The sequence below is a fragment of the Symsagittifera roscoffensis genome, chromosome 8 (genome assembly GCF_963678635.1).
Source record: "Symsagittifera roscoffensis chromosome 8, txSymRosc1.1, whole genome shotgun sequence".
NCBI lineage: Eukaryota > Metazoa > Xenacoelomorpha > Acoela > Convolutidae > Symsagittifera > Symsagittifera roscoffensis.
In genome coordinates this window covers 9,344,180-9,350,179 of record NC_087069.1, presented here as the reverse complement: position 1 = coordinate 9,350,179, position 6,000 = coordinate 9,344,180, and the positions used below count along the sequence as shown (strand labels likewise).

At 32.9% G+C, this 6,000-nt stretch overlaps 1 protein-coding gene across 1 annotated transcript in view; it reads left to right on the top strand.

Moving 5' to 3' along the window:
* The first annotated feature begins 1,146 nt into the window (after positions 1-1,146).
* Positions 1,147-6,000, top strand: part of LOC134853328 (uncharacterized) — a 29,931-nt gene continuing 25,077 nt past the window's right edge. The window contains exon 1 of the mRNA XM_063869301.1: positions 1,147-1,255. The gene's annotated coding sequence lies outside the window, so the exon portion shown is untranslated. The remainder of the gene's footprint in view (positions 1,256-6,000) is intronic.

The following is a 6,000-nucleotide window of genomic DNA, read 5'->3' as shown; positions in this document are numbered from 1 at the left end:
CATTTCTTTGGGCTGAAAAAAAGTAGAATTTAACAAAACCTTTCTTGAAATCTCAAGAGCCTGAGTAGCATCGGTCGGTAGCTTTTATATGCTCAAGTTACCTCCTCAGAAAACTCAATTCGTATGATGCCGCTAAAGCTCTAGTTTTTAATAAAACCATTGATTTTTAGCGTGACTACTATTTTTGAATCTAAATGAATGAAATTAAGCTTACATTTCAAATTTTGCGTATTGATATCTCATCGAGTTTGACTATCTGTGAAGTTTACTTGATTTAAATTACACATCTATGATCTGAGCTTTTTATATCGATGTCCTCAGTGTCGGTTTTCTGGCATATCAAAAAAGATACTAAATTTTGAGAGAATCAAAAAATAAGCAAACTTTTTGTGGAGAAAGTCAGAGGAAAAATCTTATCAGTTATTTTCGCTTCAATGAGTGCTCGATTAATATAGGACTAGTGCTTAATTCTCAGCAGATATGAAACTATTTTTCAGCCACCAAGACAAAATAAACAAAACTTTGTTAAAAAAATTTTGTAAGATGATGTTTTTTCAATAAATGCAGATTAGTTTTAAACTTCTAAAATATCAATATTTCGTTTTAACGTAATTGTATGGAGCAGCTGTGCTAGGCTACTTGCTTACTCTTGTGTTTTTTCAGTCATACAATTGTTTCAGATCGATCTAACTAAAATTACAGCGCGTGCTTGTGTATTCCGGATTTTTATCCGCCTGAGCGGGAAATTAATTTGGTCCAAAAAAGAACCAAGATACAGTCTGAAAAGTTAATTTTTGGTTTTTAAATTAACTTTTAACGAAGTTTTGGTTTTTAAATTTGTATTAAAATTGTTTCCCTGTGTAATTGTTTGCCTAAACACATGCCTCTGAACGCCAAATAATTGTTAACTTTCCCTCGTGAAAACCTCCAAGCAGCCCCTCCTTTACCTGCTAGCTTTTCTCTTACAGGGTTTAATCAAAACAGATATTTCTATTTTTAAAAGATGCGAAAAATTACATAATTTGGCGGATTTTCAATCTACCAAACAGGTAAAAACTGCAAAGCGATTTAAAGTATCGCAATTAGATTCGTCTTATTAACCCTAAGACGACTCTAATTAGTATTCTCTGTCAACATTTTTAGAGACTTCAGGCAGTCCTTCTGGTTTTTCTCATAGCAATAAATTAACTAAAGTTTTCACGAAGGTTTCATAATTTTGCTTACCAGATACAGATCAACGTCTCAGTTTTTTCAGGTAACTTTTTTTTCATTAAAAAAAAACGCTATCCTCAGAGAGCATAAAAACTGGGTCGCTGTTTCATACGTTTCGAGAAAGACGTAGACCACTTGTTGTTTTCATTCACTTAATCGTCAGAAAATCTCTATTTAGAATAATTTTAGCCGTTATTCAATTCACGTTTTGTTTTCCTAACACAAAGTATGAGTTTTTGGGAAATCATCCTAGGAATCCCGTTCATTATTTACTCGTGATTAGGTTTTTGTTTCGAAACAATTCAAAACTTCTGTCTGAACTTTTAAAAACTAGCCGCTATTCAATTGCAACGTTTAATTCAAAAGTTTTCTGAAACACGCCTAACTCTCAGCTTCTACAGAGGCAATTTGAACAAAATGAGGACTTTAATTAGGAAATTTGAAAGAAAATGTGCAAATAAAGTGATAGTTTGTATTTGAATAATAAAATAACAGCACCAAGTTTTCATGCAAAAAAATTTTGCATAGATTTAACAAATTTTCCTAGAATCAAATACCTCCTTGCAATACAATTTTGATTCAATTCACATCTGGGGTTGATGTGCTTACTTTATGTTTCGACAATCTCAATGGAAACTTGATGTGTTTCAACCATCTCAGTCAATTCTCGGTTGGTTTTAAACGTCTCGATCAAGTTAAGGTTTAACATTTTGGTTCTTGAAACTTTTTTTTACCTAAAAATTTTTTAAACAAAACTGGCTACAATGAGTTGACGTATAAATGTAAGTAAGCGTCAGCTCGGTGTTGCCCTTCCTTTTGTAAATTGATTAATTTAATAGTTTTTCATTACTAAGACAGAGGATGAAACGAGCCGACAAAAAAGCCCTAAACAAGCAGCGCACAAATGACTTATAGAATGAGAATAAAATTTAAAAATTTTTCAAAACGAAAGCATTTTAAAAAACATCCATGCAAATTATGATCCTCACACTTTTAAAACCCCTCTTCTCTTTTTTGATTCCCAAGTTGATTATCACCGTAATAAGCCTCAACTACCCGCTTGTAACCCCTCTTCCATTCTTACCTTCTCCATAGCTTTGAAAAATTTTGAATAAATACGATCAAGTATTTGGAAAAACAAATTCTAAATTATAAAAACTTATTAAAAAAATGGTCGACCAAGAGCTCTTATAATGCCATACTGTCCATTACAATCAAGTTTTTTTACTTAAATTGAATTCAATTTTGTTTTTATCAATAAACAATTTTCAATACGTTTTAATAATTATTTGAGACAATTCATGAAAACCTGCTGTAAATCATCTCCAATCATGAGATATTTAATCAAGTGACCGGCCCGGATTGACAAAAGGGCTGGTCATACAAGGCTGAGTCATGGAGAAAAGCTTGTATCGAATTCCATAAAAATAAAAAAAAGCTATTTTTCCACAATGGAAATATATGACTAGCATTTTTCAATAAAAAAAAGAGGAAACAGCATTTTTCAATTTAAAAAAATGAGTAAACAGCATTTTTCTGTGTTGTCGCTAGAACTGATAGCGAGAAAAGCCGAGTTCGTAAACTAATAAATTTTCTGATGAACGAAGAACTGTGTGCGAATAAAGTCCACAACTGAAAGATCGAAAATTCTCAAGTTTGTCAGGCGCTTTCTCAAGTTCTTCAGGCTAAAATTGATTTATTAATGTTTTCACTTTTGCGTATTTTATGATATTGAACTCGCTTTTAAAATCCTAAGTTTATGGTAGTTCGTTATTTTTTGTTGACTTGTAATTTCCGATAGTTACGGTTAAATGACGTATGAAATGAAATGTGGCCGTTCAGCCAGTTACCTAAAACCGATCAACCTCAAAACCAAAACGAGGCAGAAATATGGTCAGCCGACCCGGACAGGAGCCGCTTCTAGATATGAGAGCTGACCCGGCTGACCTTGGAGCTCTCACCTCTTCTCGCTTTGTTGAGGAGCGAGGATGTTCTCGCTAAAATTCATAGCGAGAAAAGCCGAGGTCGTAACTAATGAGTTTTCTGGTGAAAGAAGAACAACGTGTGAATAAAGTCGACAACTGAAAGATCAAAACAAAGTTCTCAAGTTTTTCAGGCGCTGTTTTAAAAATGATTCATTAATGTTTTACTTATATCTACCTCAAAACCGAAACGAGGCAGAAATAATCTGTAAGTCGGATTGTATGAAGTGTGTGTTCATAGTTTGAATCAATTTTTTGTTTGTTTTGCTTGATTTGCTTGTGTTTTACCACAAAACAAAAACATCAAATAGGCTCTCAATTGAGATAAAAAACCGTTAAAATGGCACCAAAAATCGAAGATTAAACTAAGTATTGAGATATGTCAAACAAATTAAACTTCTTTTCTTTCACACCCAAAAACAAGCTGAAATAAAAGTTTTTGGAAGTGGCTATGAGGTTTTGTTCAAAAAAATCCCCCATAGATTGAAATTGCGGCCTAATTTTTGATCATAATAAGATTCACAGTTAATTGTCTACTAAAAGAAGCAATCAAGTTTTAGATATTACAGGATCAATTTGTTGGGATTTTTAGATTTGTTCATTAGGTAAAAACATTGGGTCTGGACTGTGTTACAAGCAAAATTTGAAAAATTTGGTGGCAAAAATTGTTTTCGGAAAATTTGTATATTCATACAGCCGGCTTAGCGACTAAGAGAAGATAAAAACCTACATGTGTCTTTTATGAAAATTGTTTGAAAATCATTTTCGGACACACTAAAAAATCAAACTTCCGATAAGCTAAAGGGCTCTAATTCAGCAGAAGGGCTCTAAACTAGCTAGTTTTTTGAAAATACTTAAAATAATTTTGCAGAATTTTCCAAGCTCCCTGCTTGTTCTGCATTTTGAAAAAAAAGAAATTGTATTACCAGCATTTTGTTGCATGGTGGTCAACGCCGGCGGGTTTTACTTTTCGTCATATAACTTGAAAAGGAATTATTTTCATTTTCAAAATTCAGCACAGTGTTTACTTTGCAACGTTTTCACTTCTCTTTGTCCTCCTGGTGCAAAATCCATCTGGTTGTTTTTATAAAATATATTTTGAAATCGGAAACTATATATTTTGAAATCGGAGTAAAAATTTTTTGTAGCGTTTTTTGATGCAAAAAAGGTATCATCTTCAAAATGTTTTTGAGAACAGCCTATAATTTTGAAGACTTTTTTGCAGCTCGCTGTCTTCGAAAAATACTTCAAACCAAAAAAAAAGAAGTTTTTACACAAGCTTGAGTAAAAAGCTTTTGTAGCGTTTTTTGGTGCAAAAAAGGTATCATCTTCAAAATGTTTTTGAGCAAAGCCTATAATTTTGAAGCCTTTTTTGCAACTCACTGTCTTCAAAAACAACTTCAACCAAAACAAAGTAGTGAAACGCTCAAATCAGAATTTTTAAAGCCTCGACAATTCTAAGTAATGTTTTTGAAAGTTTTGGTATTGAAACTCTATTCAATAAAGTTTTACTAAAAATTGCGGCAATGAGTTAACGAAGGCATGTAAAAGTCAGCTCACTCATTCTTTTTCTGTTTTTATTAGTTAAACTGAATAGGTTATGCACAACTAAGACAAAAGACGGAACGAGCTGCAGATCACAAAACAAGCCGTATCATCCATCGTAGAAATAAACATCGTAGAAAAGAACGTTAAGAATGAGGATAAAATAAAAACAAGACTGCTCGTATCAAAGCGAAGCCCTGAACGTTTTGATTGACTTTCAGGAACTATTCCCGCAAAATTTTGTGCGTTAATTGTCCCAAATTGGTCAAATTGGCAATTTTTAAACCTCCAAAACTTTACAAAAAGATCGCAGGTGAAATATCTTTTCAAAATTAAGCTCAAGACAACAAAACTTTTTAAATGATATTAACAAAATTTGAACAAAAATGGCTCGTTGGAAAGTCGCAACTTGTCTGAAGAAAAAACCACCCCGAGCACAAATAATTTTCCTTTACTTTAGTTAGGAAAGTCGGAACAAAAACGGTTTCAAATCAAAAGCAAATGCGACTTAGAAAAATGGATTGATTCCCAAAAACCATATACAAGACTGCTCGTATCAGGCCGAATGTTCCGACTGCCTTTTAAGGTCTATGGAGCAGTAGTAACATGAAAAACTTAATTACAATAAAAATATTTTGAATTTTTTTAATTTGCAGCTTAATTTGTGAAAAGCCTCCCCCACTCGCCATATAAAATGCCAATTGATAATTTTTTCTCGTAGTAACATATCAATTACAGCAAATAATCTTCCTTCAACCAATTTGGAACGATTTCTCAGACTGATTAAACCACCGCTTACGCGCTCTTAGCGCAAAATAGATCGGGCATTAATTGTCCCAATTTGGCCCAAATAGCAATCTTTAAACCGCCATGTTTTTTTTACAAAAAACGATTACAGGTGAAATACTTACAAATTACAAAAAATGATCACAGGATCACTAGTTAAAAAGTCACAAAGAAAACGTACAGAGCAAAAGTATTTCGTTAACTTCGTTACCAAAGTCGGATCAATAAGCTATTACGAGAAGAAGAAATAAGTTCAACCGCGTATCAAAAGTGGCACAAAAATTGCTTTTTTCAAAACTTGTAACATGAACATTCTGTTCCTATAGAGGTCAACGCGTGCGGATTTTGATTACAGTCTCTGTATTTAACTTTCTCTGCAATATAAAAGAGACAAAGCTCAGATGTAATTTTTTCTTTGAAAAAATTGTGGTGGAGATCGAGATATTTTCAAGAATTTTTGGTACTTGCCTGAATA